Source organism: Danio rerio, chromosome 17, assembly GCF_049306965.1.
Source record: "Danio rerio strain Tuebingen ecotype United States chromosome 17, GRCz12tu, whole genome shotgun sequence".
NCBI classification, from domain to species: Eukaryota; Metazoa; Chordata; class Actinopteri; order Cypriniformes; family Danionidae; genus Danio; species Danio rerio.
Window position 1 is genome coordinate 3,067,381 of NC_133192.1, and position 26,927 is coordinate 3,094,307.

General features: G+C 42.9%; 1 protein-coding gene and 1 long non-coding RNA gene across 2 annotated transcripts in view; both read left to right on the forward strand.

Moving 5' to 3' along the window:
- Positions 1 to 26,927, forward strand: part of ppp1r14d (protein phosphatase 1 regulatory inhibitor subunit 14D) — a 54,297-nt gene that overhangs the window by 14,713 nt on the left and 12,657 nt on the right.
- On the forward strand, positions 2,879 to 14,633 carry LOC141378495 (uncharacterized). The gene is made up of 2 exons (XR_012393172.1): positions 2,879 to 3,130; positions 7,038 to 14,633. It is a non-coding gene; the product is annotated as an uncharacterized lncRNA (long non-coding RNA).

Sequence of the window (26,927 nt, forward strand, 5' to 3'; positions counted from 1 at the left end):
ACTGACAGGCGGCCCAGTCAGTCCTCTACAGCAGCCTCTCCCACCTGCAGCCCGAGAGCAGATCACCCCTCTGCGTACCGACGACAAATGATTTAGCACAGGCAGTGTGAAGGTATTTCCCTTGTACAGTCAAACCGATCTGCTTCTCCTTTATTTTAACAATTTAATTGGGCCGTTTATTCTTTTCTTGTTCACAATCACAGATATTTTAGTGACAGTTTCTGAACTTGTCTGAGTTTATTACATATGAGAGATTACTGCACATTCACTACACATCTATAATGACATACTGTACATTTAGTTAAATAAACATGCTTATATAAAGTGTAGTGCAATTATAAATACCCCTTTATTAACCATAGGCTGTGAAACAAACAAATGAACGTGATGACGTCAGTGATATGCAAATTGACGTATGATGTACCCCCCCCCCACTCATCAGGGGGCCCCGTTAGCGAGCCCTGCAGGGGGGCCTCCGCATTTTGCGCTACGCCACTGCTTTGGGCCCCTTACTTTTTACTTTATACATCAATAATCTTCCATCTATGTGTCCTAACAATAACATACAAATGTATGCGGATGACACTGTTATATTTATTCATGGTAGTAGTGTGTTACAAGTTACAGACAAACTCACAGAATCATTGGTTCATCTTTCAGCCTGGTTAGATCAATGCTGCTTACAGTTGAACATCTCTAAAACCGTGTGTATGTACTTTTCTAAGAATGGTAGGGTAAGTGTAGTACCAGATGTATTTGTATCAGGGGAAAGATTACGAGTTGTGTCGGAGTACAAGTACCTTGGAGTTTTAATAGATTCAAAACTATCATTTCAGTCTCAGGTTAAAAAGGTTTGTAACCGGGTCAGATTCAGTTTAGCAAATTTTAGATTCATTTTAGAGTCATGTGAGGCTGCCCTAATCTATTATCACTCCATGATCATTTCTCACATCACTTATTGTTTAACCACTTGGTCCCAAGCCAGTTTAATGTTTAATGTTGTGCTTCTATTTTAGGTGTGACTTTTTAACATTCTGTAAGGGGTCTACGGATTAAAAATAGCCATTCTTGGCTAATTCTGGCACATTTTACAGTAATGTTTATTAATGTGTTTATTAATGTTTATTAATTGACCCTGTAAACAAACTAAACTAAACAAAAATAAATAAATACAAAAAAAAAAAAAAATTAAATCAAGAAAATTGTGAGATTAAAGCTAGGCATATAGTCCAGAGAGAGTCAGCGAAGTTTGTACATTCTTCAAAGTATTTCTGTGAAATGATCTGTATCATTTGTAATAGTTTGTAGGCCTATGTTCTGACGCTATATTGAATGTGATGTCAATATTCAATTATAAAAACAAACAAACAAACAAACAAACAAACAAACAACAAATGGACATCTCAGGACACACTCCATCTGCTGCATTACATCACACGCCGTATTCTCGTTACCATGGCAACAGGAGGACATTAGCATTCGTGATGAGGCCGTGACATTTCCTGAAACACTCGAGCAGAGAAGCAGATGATATTCGAACAGACCACAGACACACGAGAGGCAGGTTTTTCCCTGTATGCGGATTATAATCCAGCTGACTGACAGACAGAAAACAAACACTGAGCACTGAGACTACACGCGCATTCACTAGGTCAAGCCTAGAAGGGATACAGTTGCGGATACTCACATCCGTATAGCATCAATTTTTTCCCAAATGACTTTTTCACAGAATTTCTTATAATATTTTTTCTTCTTGAGAAAGTCTTTTTTGCTTTATTTCGGCTAAAATAAAAGCAGTTTTAAATAGTTTTAAAGCCATTTTAAGGTCGATATTATTAGCCCCCTTAAGCAATATTAATTTTGGATTGACTACAGAACAAACCACTGTTATACAATGACTTGCCTAATTACCCTAACTTTACCCTAAATACCCTAGTTAAGCCTTTAAATGTCACTTTAAGCTGAATACTAGTGTCTTGAAGAAGATCTAGTCTAATATTATGTGCTGTCATCATGGCAAAGAGAAAACAAATCAGTTATCAGAAATGAGTTATTAAAACTATTTTCTAGGACCAGTCATCCAGAAACATGGATTCTCCTACCACTGCTATGCTGATGATACCCAGCTATACCTCTCTTTTTACCCTGATGATCCCTCGGTTCCGGCTCGCATCTCAGCCTGCCTGTTGGACATTTCTGTAGCGTACAGTCCACAGATAAAATTTCTTATTGATTTTATCACGGTCCGACAGAACGGTTTTACGACTCCTGGCTCCAAGAAGTCTGGATTTTCGTGACAGCTTAAGTTGTTCAGGGGGCCTGGATAGATAAGCAGGAAAACTTCAAAGACATTCCTTTCGAAATACCCTCACACACACACATACACCCCCACGAGGCTGTTCCGACAGAAAGAAAATGAACTCATCAAATCCAGAACCAGCACAAAACCAATGTGTTATGTTTTGTAAACTTTGTATCTCATTTCTGACTTTTCTTACCGGTGTAACCTCTCTTTATTCTGTATGCATGTTCCATTCAGGCCTTTTTAAAAGCATCAAGGATGTAAAGATATGGGAATTATGTTAATGTACCTTTAATGTGATGTACTTGTAGAGTGTTTGGTGTCAATAGAATGCCCTCGACATTTTATAACACATGATGCATAGATCGAGACCATAACTCGCATTGCTTTATTCTTTAAAGCCCTGTATTAAATGCCTGTCTGCATGCTTTAGGCGGGCGCTCAAATTTGCATACGCGCAGCCCAGAGACAAAGGAAGGTTCGCGCGCAAACTTTCCCCTGAAATCATTGGTCTTAATGCTGTACGGGTCGTCACGTGACCCGCAGGTATAACTCATTCTGCCCTCCCAAACATCTGGGCAGAAAGAGAACTTCCCAAAAAGGAACATCATTGACGGTGGCCCTCGGGCCACACGTGGCTTTCTAAGCCGCATGGACTTTTTCCCGCCACGCTTTCTTTATTTTCCGGCAAAGTAAATTCAGTTTAAAGTTTGCGATCGTGTTCGTCCGAACTGCATTACAAACTCCACGCATCAAAGGACATCAAGAGTAGTTTCATCACGACGGAAGAGAGACGCATAAGAGAGACCTCCAGACGTGAAAAACCAGGTGATTTTAGTTATGCGATTAAGCTGTGCCCCTTTTTATCAAAAAGGTGTTTTTTATAACCTTGGTGGTCCTTAATGGTGCGGGTGGAACTGAAAGTTTTGTCACTCTTTTATCTGAAATCTCTATCTCCTCGCTTTACTATTTCTCTTTGTTGTTACACGTTCTATAGACCCGATATCTCCGCGTGGTTTACCTTTGTTCTGTGTTAAATGTATGTTTGTGCGTTTGTTTGTTCGTTACGTCTGACTAGTCAATAAATTCCATTATAATCAAATGAATTGTATTGTTTGCCTCACGAGAAAATGTCACTGAAATACAGATTCCCCTGCCTAGCTATTATAAGTTGTTTAAAACTTTTGAATGATTAATCTACTTCACAAGAAGTAGCAATTAAATTCCCTTTTTCTAAATGAATAGATTACAGTGTCCGCTCGGAAGAGCGGCGGCTCTGCTTGCGTTCGTTTGGTCAAATTGACAATAAATTGATCCGGAATATTAATGATTAATAATAATTCGTTATTGTTGATAATTAATATTCATAATCTGGGAATCCGCTCGGTCGCGCGAGCATGATCATTTACAATCATATGTTTGTTTGACCAAACTGACTGAAGCTTAAGCCGGAATATTAATAATTAAGAATAAACCGTTATTGTTGATTATTAATATTCATAAAATGAGCTAATTTCATGCTACATATATTGGTGGAGAATGCGGGCAGTTTTCCAAACATTTTCTGTGAAACAAACTTTTCAATTCATGGTGATTTATTAAGCGCGCTATAGAAGAAAAAAAAAGGACCGCGAGAAGCATTTCCTTTTCTTAGAAACTGGGAGGACGAAAATCCTCCTCTAGCCCTTCTGTTCACTAAACACAGCAGAGAGCTGCCCGTGTAGAGTGTAACAATTTAAACTGCAGTTCATATATATTTTGAATCGATTTTGCTGAGACGCACGTTCTGCAAATCATTTAAATATATTAGTGTGCCTGTCGGAGGAAAAGACACCTCTCTCAGCGCTTGTAAGACAGTTTGGAAACCCCAAACCTGTCCGTTTAAAAGGCCTTTATAGCTAGAAAACCTCTAGACTATTTTCTCCCGTGGTTTCAAACTGTTAGATTAGCTGCCTAACGTTTAACCTCTTTGCTTCGCCGCCGTGCGAAATTAATTTCAGAACTGCTGGACGGTTCTAAATTAATGTATTTCGGGAGCTGCAAGCTTGCCTGTTAACCGCTTTCTGACGAAAGGAATTCTCAGAACCATAAGCGTGTTTTTAAATGGTACCAAAATCTGATATGGATGTGAATTCCCATATTTCAGTTATGCTCGTCCGGACCAAATCTGTGTACAAACGTGCACCGCCTCGAGAGACGTCTCGCATTTTATGTTTGTTTGTCTAATTGTAATGGTCGAATATTATTATCAATGTTACGGCAACATGATATATAATGACCGCTTGTGCGAATCTTAGTGGTTCGCGCTTTGCCTTTGTGAAGTCAGCCGCATACCAAGTTATGAATGAGAACTCCTCCCATTCATAAATCGGCTCTTCGAGCGCTCATTGACTCCTCGTCCACGTAACTCGTGCGCGCGCACGCATGCGTGAATGACGTAGTCACCACCCCAAAGCATAAGATCCGCCTTTCAGGAGGCAGAGTTGGTGACGCGGTTTACTTCACAGGGCAAAACCACTCGCTAGCTTCTAACGACTAGCCTTAAAGTAAACTAACCCTTCGCGTCTTAATATTACCAAACTGTTAGCACAAGGCTAACCGGATGCGAAGCGTAAAGCGTAACAACTTACTAGCGGCTAACGCCAGCCAATGCTTAAGCAAACCAACCCTTCACATTTTGTGACATTAACAAACTTTAGCACAAGGCTAACCGAATGTGAAGTGCAACTCGGAAACATCTCCCCCTGTCTCCTCCTGCTCTTCTCACATCAGTTCCGCCCACCATTGTGTCTCAAGTGGTCTGAAATGGTCAAACAGTTTGGAGTTAATTTGTTTTAATTTCGATTAAGCATTTTATTTTCCCTGTTATTATTTTATCCAAACAATAGTTTAGTTACCTAAGTATAGATTATTGGTCTGTTTTTATTTCTTTTGGTATTATGAATTATTTTGTTACTTTCAATTTTTTTATTAATTTTCTGCCTTCTGTCTTTTTCATTTTAATACCGTTGTCCAGTTTATTTTGTTATTACTTGATTTTTAATCAAGTTCCCAATAATCTATTCTAAACTTAGGTCATGTTTAATTTTGATTTTGTTGGTTTTGCTATTTGGGGAATAGCCTTTAAACTCTCTATTATTATCATTAATAGGCATAATTTTTCTTCCCTTTTGATTTTTTTTTTTCTCCATCTTTTCCTCATGCCTTATTTATTCCCTCACCTCTTAGGTTATAGGGAAAGTATAACTATATTAGGGCAAGTATTAGTCTGAAGCTAAATTCAGAGCTATCAATCTATAGATCCCACATCTGATCAAAACATGTTGGGCTAACCCATTAATGTTTGTAGATGCCCCTGAATACTAAGGCACTCTTTCTACATTTTCTAAGCCGTCTTGTACTGCTTTTACCTATAGGGGATTATTATGATTATTCTTTTAGATTCTTTTATGCCGATTTAATTTTCCTTTAGCCTCCCTCCATCACAGGGTGATAACCTTCTCTATCCATCAGATACTACAGCATACTAAGATCCCTACTCCAACTGGCTCGCCCAGAATAGTAGATCCATAGTACTGCCCGTATCCGGACCCGAGTCCTCTGTGCTTGTGTGGTTAAGCGTACAGGTTATTCAGGTTGCAGATCAAAAGATTGGGTTCATCTGTCTGACATAACTGACGCCTGCTGAAGGAGGCGTTAGATACCTTGGCGTTTTGTCTCTCCGGCTTGTGTGGATCACAGTGGCATCAGCAATCGTACTCCAAGAAGCACCGTCCGTGTCAACTGGCATACGATCAATCTTGGTTAATTACCCTGTCATGATTCCACACACGTGCCCGCCTGAGTGAGATTGGCCACCTCATTCTACAGGCCTAGTGCGGCACCGGAATCATCAGGCAAAACCCAATTTTGAATCATGCCAGGCGGTCAGTGACTTTCTTGAGTGCTACGTATTGTGCTAAAAGCGTACGCTGTGTGAGTTCACAACCGAGTTACATTATAGGCAAGTGATCTGATAGCGACTGCAGTAGGAGTTGGGGAAAGTCTAGTCAGATAGCACGCTCTTGCGACCTTCATCTGATTGCCTTTCACTCATCCACCAAGTGTAAATAGCATGTAAAACCTAGTCTAAACCTAGCCCACTACAGGACTATAAAACGAACATTTTAGACATGCCCATAGGTTTTGCTATTCTCTCTCTCTCTCTCCCTCGTTTCTCATCCTTGTCTGTCTTTCAGTTTTATTTTTATTCATATTTACTGATATCCATATTAGTATTTTCTTTCATTTTACTTTCCCTGTACACTCGTTCATCCGAGCGAGGTGCCTTTTTGTCTTATACTAACTTATCGTTAGTATTATTCATTTTTGTTCTTGGGTTACTGTTATTTTTATTTACTTAATTATTTTTAGTTATTTTGACCTGCTCAGAGACCACGCCATTGAGAACCACCAGGGTGATTTAAATAATTGATTGATAATTTGCACAGCCTGGCGCATGACTAAAAGCCTTGAGGCCAGTACGTAGATATCAACTGTTATCTAGCCACCCAAATTCGACATCTGAATTGTCCGGCCCCCAGTGGATCCTTAGAAGGACCAACGTCTAGCCGGCACATACCCCCTTAGCTGACAACCCTGTCAAACTAATAATATAGCACAATGCTAACATCCACTCGATTTGGCCATGTGGGTCTCTCTCTCTCTCCCTTGTGATCTCTGTCTCACCCAACAGACCAGCATGTCAAGTGCGCCCAGCCCGCTGCTCACTGGGACCAACTGGAGGCCTGGTTAAGTGCTTAACCCACAACCTCCTGCCCAACGACGCCATGGAGCTGCAGCGGCCAAGCAGAGAACAGCTGGACGTCTGCATTAATCCGCTGAGGGCGAACGACCTAGCCCGGAGCCATGACAGCCAAGCCCAGACTCAACTCTCCAGGGCCCTGACACACCTCATCCTTGCACCGGCCAGACCCATAGGAAAGGGTCTCAACCAGCTGGAGCATCGAGCCCAGGACGCCTGCAAGACGACGAGGGAAAAGGACGCCGAACTTCTGGAGCAAATGGACGGACTACACGCGCCCCGATGGAGCTACAAGCGGACAACGCACACAAGGAGTGACGAGAGGAGAAAGCCAAAGATGAACTGAGTGAAAAGCTACAAGCTGAAACACTATTGTAAAGAGCAGAGCTAAAGACAGTGAAGCTCGGGTCAAAGCCTCTAAAGTCAACGGCTGAGGGCCCGAGCAAAATTCCAACACGGAACCCAACAAAGAGACTTTTAAGCATGAACCTACCAGAGTTCACCCAGAACTGTCACATTCATACAAGCCATGTGACTACCAGAAAGGGGAAGTGCCACAGTCAGCCCCAAAAGCCAAGACTAGATAGACCAGCAGAGGGGGGTGAATCCAACTCATACCGCCCCGCCAGCCAGCATTCCAGCAACGCCCATCAGCAACACAGGGCCAGGACTCCCTCCAAAGGGGTCCCCCATGACAGACACCATCTGTCAGCCAAAGACTTGAACCAGCTGGCCAGGGAAATGCCAACTTTCACCCCAAACCTTGCTGAAGGTGACGACACGCACTCCTAATTTTAAGACATTGACTTTTACACAGAGGCCAAGTGCCACTCTCTGTGACAAACTGTATCTGCTAAGAATTACTTCGAGCCGTGAGGCAAGAAGTTTCCTGAATCAACAGCGCCGTGCCATCAAAGCAGATTACGAGCCGATGCAAAAGCTCTTACTAGAGTGTTTTACCTGACCCTGTGTCAGAGTAAGGACTGATTGTCACCATGGGTCTCAGAACAGCCACGAGACCTCAAAAGCATACTGCAGTCGACTACACCAAACCTACTTCAAGACAGGAAATGAGCCACGGACGGAGGAGGAGTTCACCTTCCAGATCCTCTCTCTCCCAAAAAATCTGCTTTCTGTGGTGAGGCCGCACACGGGCAATGCCCTTCCCCCACGCCCTGACCACCCAACAGCGGCAGAGTTTAGCTCATAAAATCTGTTCAAAACAAAGACTGCTTTGAAAGACTGTCAAACACCTACAAGCTACCCTGTCTCAGAGTCTCATCCGGAGCTGACTTTAAAAGGCACGCTACTGTTTCCCAGCAGCAAGACTTCCAACAGTGAGTTAAAGCCTTTCTCCGCCAGCAGAGGACAGCACCGCGAGGAAGGCGCATGTCCCAACACCAGACAGGATGCTCAGAGACACACTAGGACAAGCCACTCACCACAAGCAGCCCAAAAGGAGCCTAACAGCAACCAAGGAACGACCAACCTGCAGTAGCTAGGAGCTCAAGCAACCAGCGTCCAGCTAGTTACACGCCAGAGAAAGCCAAAGGTGAAAACCTGACACCAAACAACGGCACGGTGGCGTCATGAGCAGCAGAACTGCTAAAAAGCTTGAAGGGGCCCTACAGGAAGGCAAGCCAGACTCCTTATGACTAGAGGGGGGTCCAAAACCATTTACCCCCCTGAACACCTGCTTTCTGCTCCATCCCCGCAGAGTACTGCGAGTCCAACACAAGCTAAAGACTGTGCATCTAACTGCAGCATCACGCTTCCCCCAAGAAGCAGCCAGTGCCACCATGCTTGAAACCTCAGGTACCAGGAAACACTGGTCTGGTTGTCTGTTTACCTCCCGAGCCACGGCCCACCAACCAGCCACACCTGCGTACAAACAACTGCTCAGGCCCCTGCACTTTAACTCTTGGGGAACCTGACCAAAATGGCGTGGCAACAACGCGCTACTTGGCTGTAACCGTGGAGATGAAAGAAAGATGAAAAACGCACGGGAGCAGACCTCACATTAATGTCATCTCTCCTGTTTGAGTAACTCAAAGCAAGAACTCAAGAGACTAAAACGAACATTTAAATGCCAACCAGGCAGGCTGATGGTGCAAATCATACAGCCAAACTGAGGTTCAACTCACATACATCGCTCCCATTCAAGTAACGACTGTCCCCATGACTGCAGTGCACCCCGTGTACCCGTCGCCAATGGGCACATACCTGCTGCTGAATGGTAAAAATCCACTGCGTACGTGTGAACCTCTTCCGAACTTTGAACCCCTTTAAAATCTGGGCCCAAGTGCGAGAACTCTCACAGCCATCAGGTCAACCCCAACAGACTGTCAGGTCACCGAGGTCGCGGGAAACTGCTGGAACCCGCGAGAACCCAAACTCAACAACATAGAGGGGGTCAAGGTCGCTACTCTGCAGCCTTCAAACCAGCTAGCAACCCCAACGCTTGCTGCCCCAGGCCTCAAAGGGCTTAATGTTGAATAACCAACTGTGAATGACATTGTACTTGCACTGTGAGCAGACAACCCAGCAGCCATCAGCCTCGCACGGTGCGACACTCCGCCTGAACACACCCCCAGACCTGTGTTCAACTCACAAGCATACACACTACTGTCCAAATGCTGAACTCTCACACATGACAACTGCCAACAGCATTTGCACATTGACCTTGAATCGGAACGGCGGATGGTTGACCCATCCCGTCTTAACTCTCACGGCCCCGCCGCACGATGTTTACATCAGAGCTAATAGCCTGATACACCTTCAGGCATATATATAGACACCTTTAATGACCGGTGATAGGCACCCACACTTCTCACAGCCAACAACGATGGCTGTCACCCTCAAGAAGCCCCACTCAGGCCAGACCATGCCAGAGGCCTGCTCTGTCATCATCAAACAAGACTCTGTGGTGCCAGCCTACACAAACAGGTGCTCTATATGGCTCTCCATACGAAAGGCCGAACTCTAAACCATACATTGGGTTTCTTCCAACCAACGACAGAAGGCATAAAACTGGGCCTCAACCTGGAAGCCGTACCCTAAATTGAACTGTCCTCATGAACAGTATGTGTCTTGTGTAATAGCTGCATGGCAACTGACATAAAAATCCCCAAAGACTACCTACTGGGACGATTGGTCAGCTACGAGTTCCATGACTTTGAACTCTTGGGCCAATTAGTGGCCTCACCCTACATGCAACGACACCAGAGGGGAGCTTAGAAAACACAGACTATACTGTTCCATTCAAGCCCGTCACACTCACGTCTGTCTTACCAATAAACAAAGAACAGGTAGACAGAAGTGAGCTCACAGAGGACTAACTCCTTGCCGTGTGCCCAGCCACTCGTCACCCCATCACTAACATGGATGAAGACAGGGCATTTTCCTCAACAGGACGGATATGCTGAGGCCACGCAGGATGATGTCAACCGACAAACGTCAGCACATCCTGTATGACTACAACGGTGTCCTCGCTAAAGACTCTCTAGACTGCAAGTCCCACTGACCTTCTGATGGAAATAACCAACTCCATGCTGGGAAAAGGACATCGGGCTATGCAACAAAACCTGCTCGGCACCCATCTGGCCCGTCCTCAAGCCCAGGGTCAAAGGGTGCCTGACTATAGAAAGCTAAATCAGCAAATGCATTGTCACGAGGGCCAATGACACCACTGGAACAGGAAGTGCCCAGAACTCAAGGACCAACCATCTACTCAATGCTTGATGTGGTCCCCGCCTTCGGGACAATACCTGTGCATCCAAATGACCAGCATAAGCTAGCTTTCACCTTGAACAACAGACACTAAACGATCATGAGGTGCCCCGTCGGCTAGGCCAACTCACCAGCTGAAAGCAACACCCTCCTGAACAAAGCATATCCCGATGCTTATGTTAGAGGCAACCTCATCTACGTTGAAGACATCCTTAATGAAAGTACCACCGTGTCTGGCCACTCAAAGGAGATAGACCATGGCCTACAACAGTTGACTGCGGCTAGCGCAAAGACTACCGCCTAGCAAGGTCTCTGAACTGAGCGGCTCCCTAAGGGGGTGCAACTACTCCAGACACGTCATTAAGAACTGTTCAAAGACTTCTCGACCCGTGACCACCCTGTCAAAAAGGGCTGTCCTTCTGTTTGACGGAAGGTCAACAGCTGGCCACGATTGAAGTGAGACAACGTCTGGGCATATGCAAGTAAGACACTCCTTGCGCCAGAAGGCAAATACTAAGACTGTGTAACAACATCGCTCTGCACGGTGGGTGCCATTTCAACAGCTATTCTCCAACTTCTTTGGAGCACAGAAGCCATAATAGACACCTGCCACCAACCTGTCATGTTACTGAACAGTCAGCACATCCGGGATGGCATAAAGACTAACGCCAGTACGGCCATGCGGCCGATAGCCCCCTAGGGCCACTGTATTGACACTTGTTACACCTTAAGCCACAAATCCACGCTGGGTAACAGCATAGCTGTTTACCAAGACTGTACAACTGACACAATTGGCAACGCTGTAGAGAAGGAACCCCAGCCACCTCTGCCAACCTGTCATTCTAGTACTCCCAAGTACTGGGATGAGAATGCGTGCCAAGGTATGCCCACAACCTGTGTCGATGGATGCTCCCACAACCACCGCAGTATGCAGAAATGGCAGCCACCATTGTAACCCTTCAAAGCACAGCAGCCCATGACATCAGAGTGCACTTAGCTGCAGACTCCAACTTGCTAGACTCTGTTTCACGTTCCACCTCCCAGGGGGAAACAAAAGGCTTCAGAACTGCCCACCACAAGCCCGTGAAACGTCAACACTTTTTCTTCTTCCCAAGTAGGCGACCACAACACTGACAACCACATCATGGTCGTCTACAGAAGAAGATAAGAACAGTTCAAACTTTCAGGCACTGACAAGGACCTGAATGACTGGACCGATGCCCTTACCAAGAAGGTGCATCACACGGTGGACCATGGTCACCACCCAACCAAAACCCCGAGATCTGGCAGCTGTAACTGGCAGCCAACAACCCTGCCTAGCCTAGCTGCCACATCAAATCTCACCAGCCCGACAAATGTCGCAAACGACATTGCGACCACGTAGGCATCTGACTCCTCACGTCAGACCAGTTTTATTTTTTACTTTTACTTTGTCTCTTGTTTTGTTGGTTTTCCACCACTCACCCCACCTACCACCCGATCCTTCTGTCTGACCTCAGCCTCAACACAGATGTCACTCAACACCTCCTACATCTTAAAAAAAAAAAACAGGTGCGTGTGAATCCTTTTTGGGTTGTCCCTGAAGACCCCACGACACCACAGTTCGTGCTGCCTCAGAGCCAGAGGGGGGTAATGCTAATGTACTGACCCTGCACACAGCAAAACATGCCCAGGGCGCTGATTCACCGAGCACCACAGCAACAGAGAAACCATCCTCTCATGATCAGACACCCAGATGGATCGGGCGGGACACTTCCATGGGCTCACAAGGAGCAACAATTTTTTTTTTTGTGTGTTTTTCTCTCCTTCGCTTTCTCTTCCCTTTGAACTCATATGCCAGTACACCAAATGGGTAGAGTGTCTCTCAGCACCGACGACACAGCCCAGACCATGGCATATCTTCTGATGATGTAAACAACTTGGACAGAGGCACCCACCCTGCACTACCAACATCACACAGGAAGGGCAAAGACTCCTGGTTGTATACGCTCAGCTACACAGCAGCCAACCCTCAAACCTACGTATCACAACCAGAGTAACAAACACTGGGTCACAAGCCAGGAAAGGGGGTAGAGACCCTGCAACCGGTGTCACAGTGGAATGCCCAGCCAAGCACAGTCATCACAGACTCCACCTACTCTCTCCCCTGTTCCCTCTCTCTCTCTCTCTCTTCCTTCTCTACACAGGATACAGCCACGATCCTGTACCTCAGTCTCACCAGAAGACCACTGCAACCTCACAACTATACTCCTCTATCACTCATCTCTGGAAAACTGCGGAACAACTACCACTCCGTGCCTCCTGACAACAGGGAAGCACACCTTAACAAGGGCCTCGCCATTCAATAAGATGCAAGCACCAGTGGACAAGTGCACCCCTGACCTCCCCCTCAAAGCTTTCCTGCGTGAAACCAGGAAAGGGGGGAAAGAGCATGAAGAAGCTAAGTCAAAACTGCTTGAGTCTAAGCCACGACTCGTCGACCCAGCAACGGAGGTCGAAGGAAACTCACCTCCAACCCATCCTGTACGTCAAGTTAGATTTCAACCAACAAGGTTTTCTCCGAACCTTCTTCGTTGCAAAGGGGGGATATATGTAGCGTACAGTCCACAGATAAAATTTCTTATTGATTTTATCACGGTCCGACAGAACGGTTTTACGACTCCTGGCTCCAAGAAGTCTGGATTTTCGTGACAGCTTAAGTTGTTCAGGGGGCCTGGATAGATAAGCAGGAAAACTTCAAAGACATTCCTTTCGAAATACCCTCACACACACACATACACCCCCACGAGGCTGTTCCGACAGAAAGAAAATGAACTCATCAAATCCAGAACCAGCACAAAACCAATGTGTTATGTTTTGTAAACTTTGTATCTCATTTCTGACTTTTCTTACCGGTGTAACCTCTCTTTATTCTGTATGCATGTTCCATTCAGGCCTTTTTAAAAGCATCAAGGATGTAAAGATATGGGAATTATGTTAATGTACCTTTAATGTGATGTACTTGTAGAGTGTTTGGTGTCAATAGAATGCCCTCGACATTTTATAACACATGATGCATAGATCGAGACCATAACTCGCATTGCTTTATTCTTTAAAGCCCTGTATTAAATGCCTGTCTGCATGCTTTAGGCGGGCGCTCAAATTTGCATACGCGCAGCCCAGAGACAAAGGAAGGTTCGCGCGCAAACTTTCCCCTGAAATCATTGGTCTTAATGCTGTACGGGTCGTCACGTGACCCGCAGGTATAACTCATTCTGCCCTCCCAAACATCTGGGCAGAAAGAGAACTTCCCAAAAAGGAACATCATTGACGGTGGCCCTCGGGCCACACGTGGCTTTCTAAGCCGCATGGACTTTTTCCCGCCACGCTTTCTTTATTTTCCGGCAAAGTAAATTCAGTTTAAAGTTTGCGATCGTGTTCGTCCGAACTGCATTACAAACTCCACGCATCAAAGGACATCAAGAGTAGTTTCATCACGACGGAAGAGAGACGCATAAGAGAGACCTCCAGACGTGAAAAACCAGGTGATTTTAGTTATGCGATTAAGCTGTGCCCCTTTTTATCAAAAAGGTGTTTTTTATAACCTTGGTGGTCCTTAATGGTGCGGGTGGAACTGAAAGTTTTGTCACTCTTTTATCTGAAATCTCTATCTCCTCGCTTTACTATTTCTCTTTGTTGTTACACGTTCTATAGACCCGATATCTCCGCGTGGTTTACCTTTGTTCTGTGTTAAATGTATGTTTGTGCGTTTGTTTGTTCGTTACGTCTGACTAGTCAATAAATTCCATTATAATCAAATGAATTGTATTGTTTGCCTCACGAGAAAATGTCACTGAAATACAGATTCCCCTGCCTAGCTATTATAAGTTGTTTAAAACTTTTGAATGATTAATCTACTTCACAAGAAGTAGCAATTAAATTCCCTTTTTCTAAATGAATAGATTACAGTGTCCGCTCGGAAGAGCGGCGGCTCTGCTTGCGTTCGTTTGGTCAAATTGACAATAAATTGATCCGGAATATTAATGATTAATAATAATTCGTTATTGTTGATAATTAATATTCATAATCTGGGAATCCGCTCGGTCGCGCGAGCATGATCATTTACAATCATATGTTTGTTTGACCAAACTGACTGAAGCTTAAGCCGGAATATTAATAATTAAGAATAAACCGTTATTGTTGATTATTAATATTCATAAAATGAGCTAATTTCATGCTACATTTCACACTGGATGAAAGATCATCATCTTCAGCTGAACCTCGCAAAAACTGAAATGCTTGAAGTTTCTACCAACCCGACTCTACACCATAACTTTTCAATCCAGATGGATGGGGCAACCATTACTGCATCCAAAATGGTGAAAAGCCTTGGAGTAATGATTGACGACCAGCTAAACTTCTCTGACCACATTTCTAGAATTGCTCGATCGTGCAGATTCACACTCTATAACATCAGAAAGGTCCGACCCTTCCTATCTGAACATGCAGCTTAACTCCTTGTTCAAGCTCTTGTTCTCTCCAGACTGGATTACTGCAACTCTCTACTAGCCGGGCTTCCAGCTAACTCTATCAAGCCTCTTCAGCTGCTTCAGAACGCATCAGCATGGGTGGTCTTTAATGAACCCAAAAGAGCACATGTCACTCCGCTGCTCATCCGTTTGCACTGGCTGCCAGTTGCTGCTCGCATCAAATTCAAAGCAACTTCTGGCTTTGCTCCTCCTTATCTGCTCTCACTTCTGCAGATGTATGTGCCCTCCAGAAACTTGCGTTCTGTGAATGAACGTCGCCTCGTTATTCCATCCCAAAGAGGGAAGAAATCACTTTCCCGAACTCTCGCGTTCAATCTGCCCAGTTGGTGGAATGAACTCCCTAACTGCATCAGAACAGCAGAGTCACTCGCTGTCTTCAAGAAACAACTAAAAACTCAACTATTTACTCTCCACTTTCCTTCCTAATCTGCAATTGCCTCTCTGGTTCTACCACTAACTGTACTCAAAAAAAAAACTTTACACACCTGAAGCTTGCCTACAGCACTTATTCATTGTTGCTCTTAGTTGTGTAAATTGCTTCCTTGTCCTCATTTGTAAGTTGCTTTGGATAAAAGTGTCTGCTAAATGACTAAATGTAAATGTAAATCTATTATGATTAGAAATGTGTTGGAAAAAATCTTTCTCTGTGAAACAGAAATTGGGGAATAAAATATACGGGAGGGCTAATAATTCTGACTTCACTGTATGTATACTCTAAGAATTGTTTCTGTAATTATTTTCACATGCAGGTCATTTGTAGGTGAGGTTTATTTCAAGTTACAAAACATGTTTTAGTTATGTTCTAGTCTTAGTCATCCATGAGGATAATTATAGATTTTTATTGCTGTCATTCTGCTTTCCTCTTGGTGTTATACTGTTTAGATTAGATGGAGATTTAGATTTAGACTAAAGGTCAAAGCAGAGTTCAGTCAGGCGCAATATTGAAAGCAAATTAATCACTTTGCATTTATACAATTGTCAGCCTATATAAATCACATCTAAGTCCCATTGAAGGAATACATATGATAAGTTAAAGGTGCAGTAGGTGATCTTCCACAATGCTAACAGCTCAGCATAACTCTCTGAATCCCAGTCCCTCCCCTGCTGTCCTGAACCAAGCCCCCTGAACAGGAGCACGCGCACCTTAAAGCTGACAGCAAATGAACCCTCTCTCATGTGTTAAAAGTGACTAGTGCTTGTCCGGCGGCGTTCAGGAATGACACTCATTACTAAGCCAAACTGACATGCTATTTCAGAGTCAATATTTAGAGTTGCATGGTAAACAATATAGAGAGAGACTAGGCAGAATAGTCCTATTTACTTGTGTTTTGTAGTTAAACTAATTAAAATCTACATTATCGATGCTGTAAAAGGTCCCTTATGAAACTGAAAATAGTCTTTTTTACTGGAAGATTTTAGTGGGTGAACAACACTTCTGTGAAGATATAATCCATTTGTAACAACAACATCTAACATTACATCAGCTTTGCGTGAAGCTAAAACAGAACATGACCTGTCTGAGAGAAATCATTCAGGCATGGTGTCATCCTTTCTCCAGCGTGCAAAGGTAACTCCAATATTGATTCAGTTTTATAAAGTTTTGATTCAGCATGCTTTTGCTGATCACACACGCTCTCTTTCTCTCTCTTGAACGTGCAGCACGTCTATGCACAAACAGCGGTCGGCGGAGCTGCGAACAAAAGGCTGCGCAGTCGTTCAAATCTGCATTTGCTGACAGACAGTTTGAGCTACTTATCAGAATTATGGGAGATGTGGGTCCGACTCTATTTAATTGGATGAACATTTTTTAGTTTTATGGCTTACACAAAATATAAAAATACATATAAACACATTTAGATCTTTTACTTTAATCATTACTATTAGACTGTGAAGAGACTTTCAACCAGCACAACAACACATGCTTCTGAAGACAATCACCTACTGCAGCTTTAAGATGTAATTCTTGGGAATCAAACCCATCATCTTTTTGTTAGTAATATAAGTAGGTAATGTGTATTTATATAGTGCATTTATTGTATATGGCCATACACACAAAGTGCTTCACAATCAAAAGGGGGTCTCTCAGGGCCAGAGTGGGACTCCTTTTCAGCCCTGGGGTTTCAAGCCTTAGACTGGTCCATCTCAGTTCACGACTGACTATTAAAATAAGGTCATTTCCAAATCAGTTTCTAAGAACACTGTAACGTCTTTTTTCAAGAAAACAGCTGCTTTAGAACTTAAAATTTTCAACAATCCTAAAAATATATGTCTTAACAATAAAAAATGGAAAAAAAGTAATAATAATTTATCAGATGAGGTTCGAACACGGGTCGGCCGTGTCATAATTATATGTGCTAACCACTGGACCACAGTGGCGCTATTAATCAGGCAAGGATGAAATGAAAAACAAATATTGCACTATGACCTGCAAGACTTTTATTGATGGCTTAATCTTTTTCTCTCCTTTTTAGATTTCTGATCAAGTTATGTCAGATTTATTAATGTAGTGAATCACCTGATTTTCATTTAGCAGGTGTATTATTAATCAATATTAATTATTCGAATTCTTACATAAGGTGTCGCTGTTTAGAGTCGAATGATGATAGTTACATCATTAATAATCTGCAGGCTGCATTTTGTTTAGGGGGCTACGAGAAAAAAAAATAAAAAGAGCGGATCTGCGGCAAAATAATGAATAAAAAGAGTGAGGCTATGGTCAAATAAATAAATAAATAAATGAAAAAAAGTGCAACTGCTGGGAGTGCAAGCAGCTAGGGACACCGGCCCTCGTGGCCAAAAAATGGACCGGCCCATCGGGAATTCTCCCGGTTCTCCCGATTAGCCAATCCAGGCCTGGGGTCTCTCCACACCACCACCAGTGTGCAGGTCTACTTGGATGATGTGGGAACAGGACAAAAGTGCCAGTGCGCTCATCTCACCACACACCAGCTATTAGTGTAGTGAAGAGACAGTGATAGAGCCAACTCAGCAGATTTGGATGATTGCGAGGCCATGAGGGAAAGGGCCAATGGAGGGAAGTTACACCACTACTCTTTATGAGAAGTGCCATGGGATTTTTAATGAGCACAGAGAGTTGTTTCATTTGAAAGACAGCTCTCACTGACAGTATAGTGTTTCCTTTACTTTACTGGGGCATTAGGACTCACACAGACAGCAGGTTGAGCGCCCCCTGCTGGCCCCAACTCCACTTTCAACAGCAACCTAGTTTTTCTATGTGGTCTCCCATCCACTGATCGGGCACAGCCCTGCTTTGCTGTAGTGAGTTGCTCTCTTGGGCAGCAGGGTGATATGGCTGTGGCAATGTCACGGAGTTACAGGAATAATCATTTATAGTCACTTAGCTGATAACGCATTCCTGTGACAATTCCCCTGGAGTAACAGTGTTATGACCAGGACAACCGAGGTAAAACTGTCAGAAAAAAATACTGCATCGTGTTGAGATGCGAAATGCACATCTTTAATCCGATAGAAAAATCAATATTAATACAAGTTAAAGTATCAGGAAATATACAGAAAAGTAAATATGATCAAATACAAAACTCATAGTAGTTCAGAGCTGTAGCATTTTTAACTGAATTTCATACAATCATATAAAATGCCTGAAACTACACAAAGGGCTGTAACTAAAATAATAATAAAAAATTGATATAATGCTAAAATACGCAGTGTGAAACTGTTAGTTATTGATAACTGAAAAACCCAGAAAAAAAGTGTTATTTGAAATAAAAGTTGCCTGAAATATTACCTTTCTTTTTTCAAAAATATGCCAAATAAATCATTTGTTAAACACATATTTCATTCATTCATTTTCTTTTCGGCTTAGTCCAACCCGGGCTCATTGTGGAAACGTAGCCCCGCGGACGTTTCTGCGGACCGCGATTTACGTCCCGGGAGGTACGTATTCGAGCGACCGCGTTTTCGGATCCCGCCGTGTTCTCGCCCTTATTTTTCGGATTCCGTTTTTCGTCTTACCTGATTTCCGGAACCGCTGTTCCCCGGACTCGATCCCGGTCGTCGTCCACCGTGGCCGGCTCCTCCTCCTCCTCCGGGGCCTCCGCTCCGCCGACGCAACGCTGTGAGCTAAGCTGACAAACTGGTTGCATCGGGAAAGCCCTCCACTCGGAGGCGAGCCGTCGGCTGGCGAGCGCGAAGAGGAGGGGCGGAGCGGCGCCACACCGCCCCGCAGCGTTCGCTCGAAAAAAACTAAACGCGGCCTTACGTACCTCCGGCCACGTCCGTGGGGCTACGTTTCCAGAATGAGCTCGGGTTGGCCTAGTCACTTTACTAATCTGGGGTCACCACAGCGGAATGAACCGCCAACTTATCCGGCATATGTTTTACACAGCGGATGTCCTTCCAGCAGCAACCCATCACTGGGAAACATTCCCACACAAACTTATTTCCAATTCCCCTATAGTGCATGTTTTTGGACTGTGGGGGAAACCGGAGCACCTGGAGGAAACCCACGCCAACACGGGGAGAACATGCAAACTACAAAGAAATGCCAACTTACCCAGCCGGGACTAGAACCAGTGACCTTCATGCTGTGAAGTTATTGTGCTACCCACTATGCTACCGTGACGCCAAAACGTATATTTATAATATAATTATATTTTTAAAAACAACACAATTAAATAAATAAATAAATAAATATATATATATACACTCACACACACTCACACACACACACACACACACAAACACACACTGTCACGATTACCAGCGATCGTATTCCACTAGATCGCTGGTTCTCACTCACAACAGACCATGGACTACACCTCCGCCTTTTCCTGGACTACATATTCATACATGCACTTCGCCTACACCCATGCTCACTCATCTACAGTGATTACACTCGCAAAACCTGTGGACTATCAGAGACTGATTGCATTCACTACATAAGCCACTCATTCACCCTTTCAGTTTGCAGAGTCTTGTAAGGTGTATAATGACATTACAAAGCGTATTTCTTGTCTTGTTTACCTGTGTTTAGACATTAGCCTTGTTAGCCGTTTGTCCTAGTCTGCCGCCTGCCTCACGACCTCTTGCCTGCTACTATTTATGATTCTGGACTACCTGTATATACCTGTTTGCCCCTATTTTGACCATTGCTTGCCTGACAAAGAATAAACCTGCATTGTGGATCTTACCTCCAGTTGTGTGTGTCATCCCCCGTCATAACACACACACACACACACACACACACACACACACACACACACACACACACACACACACATTTTTATTCATGTATTTATTTTTAATTGTAACATAATTGCCGCTTAAGGTTTGAGGGTTATCATGGTGTTTTATTATTATTTTATGTTGTGTTTTTATCAATCTAATTAACAGTAGCTCAGCTACATACAGTGGGGAAATTTAGTATTGAACACGTCAACATTTTTCTCAGAAAACGAAATATTTCTAAAGGAGCTGTCGACTTAAAATGTTCCCTGGATGTTGGTAACAACCAAAGACATCCATATATGCAAATAATTTGCATACGTGTAGTAAAATGTGTAAGTTATGTGTAATAAAATGAAATTACACAGGGAAATGGTATTGAACACATGAAGAAAGGGAGGTGTAGTTCGACAGTGAAAACCCAGACAGCAGCTGAAATCTCTCAGCAGTTCTTCAGCATCCCTCTGCCCTTCCTCAGTGTAAATTAATAACCAACGCAATCTCATGGCAATTTGTAACTTTTTGATTCAGTAGCTAATTTGTATGAATTCGTGTGATCTAATTCGTACATTTTAGTATGATTTGCTCATCTCCCAATGCAGTTGGGGTTAGGGGTGGGGTTTGTTGATCTGACAAAACGTGAAATACTTACGTCGTCATGACTGTGTTTGTCCACCAGATGCCACTGTAGTTCGCCAGCAACCCCCAGCGGACTACAGTGGCGTTAGAACTACATTTCCATACATTCTTTTGCACACACACCCGGCCTGTCATCTACACTGATTTACAACCACAGCTGTCTCCCTTCTCCGCTGATTACCTGGACTATATATTCAGTCATTCATCCTCTGTTTGAGTTGGTCGTTGTTGTCCTTGGTATGTTGTTCCTGATCTTGTTCTTGTCATAGTCTAGTTCGAGTTAATCTGTCTTAGTTTCTTGTTTTGTTTGTTTGTTTTCCATTTTGTTACTTTGCACTTTGGATTTTTGGATTTTTTTGTCACTCCTCTGCACTATACATCAATTAAAACTCCACTTGGATTCTACACCCGGTTTTGTTCCTGTTTTGATCACTCTAACGTGACATACGTTTCCTCGTGAGATCAGGCTGGAATATCGGCTGCTTCAGTCCACCATCTACATTAGCACGAGGATAAAGATGAAAGCAGAGTGAACATTTCAGCAAGACAATGACCCAAAACACAGCCAAGGAGACTCTCCGATGCTTTCAGAGAAAGATAATCAAGCTGTAGAATGGCCCAGCCAATCACCTGATCCGAATCCAATAGAGAATACTGAATGAAGCTCAGATTTGATAGACGAGACCCACAGAACCATCAAGACATTGACACTCTGTTGAAGATAAACTTACACCTGAGCAATGCATGAGGCTTCATTCTCCCATATGAGAGGCGTCTTTTTTTAAAAATTTATTTTATTTTTTATTTATTTTTGATAATTATTTTTTCGGGGTTTTCAGCTTTATTTCTGATAGGACAATAGAGAGAATTGACAGGAAAGCATGGGGAGCAGAGAGAGGGGAAGGACCGGCACAGGACCGCTAGGCGGAATCGAACCCGAGTCGCTGCGAGCACCGGAGTGCATGCGCCAACGCACCAACCACTACACCACTGGCGCCGACATGAGAGGCGTCGTTAAGCTGCAGCACCAATATAGCCTTTTATATAAAGTATTAAATATGTTTCAGTAGTTCAGCACTCTCCTTGTGTCATTTCATTCTTATTACACACAACTCAATTTTTCAGATTTTTTTTTCTGTTTTGTATATTTTTGTGTGTGTATTGTTTGGGTTTTTACCAAAATCTGCTTCAACTCCACATTAACAGCTCCTTTAGGAATATTATTCCCAGGAAAAAACCATGACAATGTGTTCAATACTTATTTCCCCCGCTGTAAATGCCAGCCTCACTAAACTCATCAGCAGACGGGACTCCAATAGAAGAAAACAAACCAAATGTTAACAGAATACAATGAGAGAGGTAATCATTTCCTGCTCTGTGTAATAAATATCCAGGTCACTGAGCGGTGCTGGTTAATGTCTGACCCGGTACCTTACTATAGTAAACTCAAGGACATTCATGAGGAATATTCAGATCTTCCAGCATATGTGTGTGTGTATGCACGTGCATTATCAGAGCGCAAATATAATACAATAAATATACATTTGTATATATATATTTGTGTATATATATATATATATATATATATATATATATATATATATATATATATATTTGTGTATGTAATACAGTGCACACGTATAATGACATGGGTATGACAAGGATATTACAAGAAGGTGGTAAAATATGAGGACACTGCTGATGTTTTCATTCATTCATTTTCTTGTCGGCTCAGTCCTTTTATTAATCCGGGGTCGCCACAGCGGAATGAACCGCCAACTTATCCAGCAAGTCCCATTTCGCCTACCCGATTCACCTGTACTGCATGTCTTTGGACTGTTTGGGAAACCGGAGCACCCGGAGAAAACCCGCACGGAGGCAGGGAGAACATGCAAACTCCACACAGAAACGCCAACTGAGCCGAGGTTCGATCCAGCGACCTTCTTGCTGTGAGGCGAAAGCACTACCTACTGCTCCACTGCCTCGCCTTGCTGATGTTTTCATTTCTCCAAAAGCTTATAAATCACACAGAATGAGTTTTTTCAGAAAAGTTGAACTGCACACACTTTCTTGTGAGGGTCGGGTTTAGCGATTGGGTGGGGTTAGGGCAGGGGTGTCCAAACTCAGTCCTGGAGAGCTAAAAGTCCTGTTCAGTTTAGCTCCAACTTGCTTCAACACACCTGCCAGGAAGTTTCTAGTATTGCTGCGTCCCAATCCGCATGCTATCCATCCTAAATAGTATTTGAAAATAGAATTAGTATGTCCCAAATCATAGTATGTTGAAAAGAGTATGCCCGAGGTTACCGGATGGTTTGCTATTTCCGGTGAAACATTTAAGTGTAGAAGCGTCCATACTCTAACCGCTGATATTGCCCACAATGCATTGCGCATTGAACACGAATTCGATTAGAACTACAAATGCGTGTGAATAAACTACAAACATGATGGACACGCAAGACCAACCGTCAAGCAGAGAGGCTTTGGTAAAGATGTTTGTATGACTGTTAGTCAATATCTAGCCCACTGAAAAATATTTAAATCACATTATCTGTGTTATATTTCATCTGCAACAACAATACTGAACTTATATAAAGATGCGTTTGGACGCCTGAACGTCTGATTGCAAAATTATCCAAAGTCCTGAGGAGATTTCTCTGCATGAAAGACTCGTGAATGGGAGATTAACCTGCTCTCCAATAATGTAGGAAACTAAATACGACAGAAATGTGGATGGTGTGTGGATGATTGACAGGGGGCATAACTAAGCAACACAACGATCTGTTAAAGAGGAAGTAGCATGTCCCAAAGCTTGCATACACTTCTGTTGCACACCCAAAAGTATAAACTTTTTCATTCACAAAAACAGTGCATACTTTTAGGGCGAAGAATAAGTATGCGAATTGGGATGCAGCATATATCTAGTAAGAGCTTGATTGGCTGGCTCAGGTGTGTTTGATTAGGGGTGGAGCTAAACTCTCCAGGACAACGGCTCTCCAGGATCGAGTTTGGACACCCCTGGGTTAGTGCGATCGAAAATACAGTTTGGACAGTTTAAAGACGATGAAAACCTATGGAATGTCCCCACAATTCACAAAAACAAACATCTCTGTGTGTGTGTGAAAGTGTATTTATGTGTGTGTGAGAATGTGCTGAATGAACTAACAGATGTCCAGTGGTTGTGTTTGTGTGTGTGTGTTTGATTTCTGTGAAAAATCAATGTGAGCAGGAACGAGTCCTGGCTGGGTCAGCTGGCATTTCTCTGTGGAGTTTGCATGTTCTCCCCGTGTTGGCGTGGGTTTCCTCCGGGTGCTCCGGTTTCCCCTACAGCCCAAACACATGCACTATAGGGAATTGATTAACTAAATTGGCTGTAGTGTATGAGTGTGTGTGTGTGTGTGTGTGTGAATGAGTGTGTATGGATGTTTACCAGTACTGGGTTGCAGTATGCTGCTTAAAATATATGCTAGATAAGTTGGTGGTTTATTCCACAGTGGCAACCCCTGATGAATAAGAGACTAAGTTTCACTATTTTGCTTTTACTTTTGTCTTTTTTCATGGCGAGTTTGATATTTGCATGGAATTGCTTAGAAATGCTGCTTTATCTGTGTTTTATCTCACACACACACACTTGTCTTTTCTATCAGTATGAGAGGATTAAAGTGGAGCAGCTTTGAGGCGTCTGTTGTGTCCTAAATACATGCTAGAACAGCTTAAAGAGGACGCTTTCATCTTTACTGGGGCTACATCTCACTGATACAATGCTTTTCAGCTGTTTTAGTTTCTGTTGTGTTTTTGACTGTTTGTCTTTATCTAGTGTCTGAATAATGCGCAGGTTAGTGTATACTCCATCAGCTGTTTTAGTTTCTGTTGTGTTTTTGACTGTTTGTCTCCATCTTGTGTCTGAATAATGTGCAGGTTAGTGTATACTCCATCAGCTGTTTTAGTTTCTGTTGTGTTTTTGACTGTTTGTCTTTATCTAGTGTCTGAATAATGTGCAGGTTAGTGTATACTCCATCAGCTGTTTTAGTTTCTGTCAGCTTTGTGTTTTTGACTGTTTGTCTCCATCTTGTGTCTGAATAATGCGCAGGTTAGTGTATACTCCATCAGCTGTTTTAGTTTCTGTTGTGTTTTTGTCTGTTTGTCTTCATCTTGTGTCTGAATAATGTGCAGGTTAGTGTATACTCCATCAGCTGTTTTAGTTTCTGTTGTGTTTTGACTGTCTCCATCTTGTGTCTGAATAATGTGCAGGTTAGTGTATACTCCATCAGCTGTTTTAGTTTCTGTTGTGTTTTGACTGTCTCTATCTTGTGTCTGAATAATGTGCAGGTTAGTGTATATTCCATCAGCTGTTTTAGTTTCTGTTGTGTTTTGACTGTTTGTCTCCATCTTGTGTCTGAATAATGCGCAGGTTAGTGTATACTCCATCAGCTGTTTTAGTTTCTGTTGTGTTTTGACTGTTTGTCTCCATCTTGTGTCTGAATAATGTGCAGGTTAGTGTATATTCCATCAGCTGTTTTAGTTTTTGTCAGCTTTGTGTTTTTGTCTGTTTGTCTCCATCTAGTGTCTGAATAATGTGCAGGTTAGTGTATACTCCATCAGCTGTTTTAGTTTCTGTTGTGTTTTTGACTGTTTGGTGCCATCTAGTGTCTGATTAATGTGTAGGTTATTGTATACTCCATCAGCTGTTTTAGTTTCTGTTGTGTTTTTGACTGTTTGGCGCCATCTTGAGTCTGAATAATGTGCAGGATAGTGTATACTCCATCAGCTGTTTTAGTTTCTGTTGTGTTTTTGACTGTTTGTCTCCATCTTGTGTCTGAATAATGTGCAGGTTAGTGTATACTTCATCAGCTGTTTTAGTTTCTGTTGTGTTTTTGACTGTTTGTCTCCATCTTGTGTCTGAATAATGTGCAGGTTAGTGTATACTCCATCAGCTGTTTTAGTTTCTGTTGTGTTTTTGACTGTTTGTCTCCATCTTGTGTCTGAATAATGTGCAGGTTAGTGTATACTCCATCAGCTGTTTTAGTTTCTGTCAGCTTTGTGTTTTTGTCTGTTTGTCTCCATCTTGTGTCTGAATAATGTGCAGGTTAGTGTATACTCCATCAGCTGTTTTAGTTTCTGTTGTGTTTTTGACTGTTTGTCTCCATCTTGTGTCTGAATAATGTGCAGGTTAGTGTATACTCCATCAGCTGTTTTAGTTTCTGTTGTGTTTTGACTGTTTGTCTCCATCTTGTGTCTGAATAATGTGCAGGTTAGTGTATACTCCATCAGCTGTTTTAGTTTCTGTTGTGTTTTTGACTGTTTGTCTTTATCTAGTGTCTGAATAATGCGCAGGTTAGTGTATACTCCATCAGCTGTTTTAGTTTCTGTTGTGTTTTTGACTGTTTGTCTTTATCTAGTGTCTGAATAATGCGCAGGTTAGTGTATACTCCATCAGCTGTTTTAGTTTCTGTTGTGTTTTTGACTGTTTGTCTCCATCTTGTGTCTGAATAATGTGCAGGTTAGTGTATACTCCATCAGCTGTTTTAGTTTCTGTTGTGTTTTTGACTGTTTGTCTTTATCTAGTGTCTGAATAATGTGCAGGTTAGTGTATACTCCATCAGCTGTTTTAGTTTCTGTCAGCTTTGTGTTTTTGACTGTTTGTCTCCATCTTGTGTCTGAATAATGCGCAGGTTAGTGTATACTCCATCAGCTGTTTTAGTTTCTGTTGTGTTTTTGTCTG